Source organism: Rhinolophus ferrumequinum, chromosome 14 (assembly GCF_004115265.2).
Source record: "Rhinolophus ferrumequinum isolate MPI-CBG mRhiFer1 chromosome 14, mRhiFer1_v1.p, whole genome shotgun sequence".
NCBI classification, from domain to species: domain Eukaryota; kingdom Metazoa; phylum Chordata; class Mammalia; order Chiroptera; family Rhinolophidae; genus Rhinolophus; species Rhinolophus ferrumequinum.
In genome coordinates, this window is record NC_046297.1 from 10,631,658 (window position 1) to 10,633,803 (window position 2,146).

Below are 2,146 nucleotides of genomic sequence, written 5' to 3' on the forward strand. Positions count from 1 at the left end.
AGAAGCCAGAGTACCAAGTGACAGTATGCAGCACTGAATGTTGTCCCTCTTTCCAGCATATTTAACTACATTTTAATAATTTCCGGTGGTAAAGAAGTACATGCTCACAGTAGATATTTTGAAAAGAACACAACATATGAAGAGTAAACCTATGCATAATTTTTCCACCTAAGGCATGACCACTGGGAATACTCCAAGTTTCTTTTTAACCCTTTTTTCTTACATCGTTGAGACCAAACAGCATATTCAATTGTTTATCTTGTTTTTCCTGACACTTTAGTATTTACCCATGCCACGAAGCACACTTCCTAAATGCCGACATTTAGGGAAGCATACTATTTCATCGTATGAGCGAGCACATACTATTTGCCAGAGGCTGTAGTAAGCACAGTGGCAGCTGCAGGAACTAACACCAGACAGTGCTAACTACTTTTTTAAGAGTTGGACAAGGGGATTGTTTCAGTTGCTCCTCACAACTATGAGTTGAGTACTATTACTAATGCAATTGTTCAGATTAAAAAGGAAAAAAGTCCTCAGTTCTAGAAACGTAAATGCAGCGTTTTGGTTCTGACCAGCAAGAATAAGTGCCGCATGAAAGGCAGCAAGACCAGAGCCAAGAAGAAAGTGGCTGACCCATTTTCTAAGAAAGACTGGTACGATGTGGAAGCACCCACTGTGTTCAATCTAAGAAATGTTGGGAAAACTAGTCACAAGCACTCAAGGAATTAAAATCGCATCGGATGGTCTCCAAGGTTGTGTTTTTGAAGTGAGCCTCACTGATCTGCAGAATGGTGAAGTTGCGTTTAGAAAATTCAAGTTAATGACTGAGGGCAAAAACTGCCTGGACTCATTGCCACGGCATGGATCTTATCCGTGAGAAACTGTGTTCCATGGTCAAAAAATGGCAGACCGTGATTGAAGCTCATGTTGATGTCAAGACTACCGATGGTTATTTGCTGCTTCGTCTAGTGTGTGTTGGTTTTACTAAAAAATGCAACAATCAGATTTGGAAGACCTTCTGCTCAGCATCAACAGGTCCACCAAATCCAGAAGAAGATGATGGAAATCGTGACCCAAGAGGTGCAGACAAATGACTTGGAAGAAGTGGTCGGGGCGTTGATTCCAGACAGCACTGGAAAAGACATAGAAAAGGCTTTCCAATCTGTTTATCCGCTCTATGATGTCTTTGTCAGAAAAGTCAAAATGCCGAAGAAGCCCAAGTTAGAATTGGGGAAACTCATGGAGCTTCATGGTGAAGGAAGCAGTCTGGAAAAGCTTCTGGGGCTGAGACAGGGGCTCAAGTTGAACAAGATGATGGATGAGAGACCCCAGTCCAAGAATCTGGTTAAAATTCAGACTTTTCATGGTGACAAATAAAACCTGTCTGTGGTGTTTAAAAAAAAAAAAAAATGAAAGAAAGAAAGAAATATCAAAGCATTGGCCCGACGTCACCGAGGTGGTAAAGGTAGAACAAAGATCTGAACCTAGAAAATATGACTCAAAAACCTACCTACTGAACTAGTCTATTATTATATCTATTATATCTATTATTATATCCATATCTATTACCTACTACGAGTCTATTACTAGTCCACTGTCCCCTCCCCCAACGTGGATAGTAATGACTGATAGTGAACCACGTGCCAGACAGCAGGCTAATCCTTTTACATGCATTAATTTATCCTACTCCCACTATCATTCTATTACTGTCATCTTTTGACAGATGAGAAATCTGAGAGCTAGAGAGGACAGATCACATGCTTAAGATCCCACAGGTAAGGAGTGGTGATCTTGAGTTTAAACCCAGGCCCCTGACTTCAGCCTCCAACTTGACTGTTGTTCTCCATTAGAACATAAAAGTCTCATTACCACATTACATAAACAGAAGCTTTGCCTCTGTTTCCTTCTAAGAGTTTTATAGTTTTAGCTTTCACATTTAAGTCTTGGATTCACTGAGTTAATTTTTGTATATGTTGTAAGGTAAGAGTCCAACTTCATTCTTTGGCATGTAGCTATCCAGTCTCCCCAGCACCGTTTGTTGAAAAGACTGTTCTTTCTCCATTGAATGGTTTTGGCACCCTTCTTAAAAACCATTTGCCCATATATGCAAAAGTTTATTTCTGGGCTCTCTATGCTATTTCATTGG

General features: G+C 40.3%; 1 pseudogene; it reads left to right on the forward strand.

Moving 5' to 3' along the window:
* The first annotated feature begins 591 nt into the window (after window positions 1–591).
* On the forward strand, window positions 592–1,349 carry LOC117034192 (40S ribosomal protein S3a-like; annotated as a pseudogene).
* Window positions 1,350–2,146: the final 797 nt, after the last annotated feature.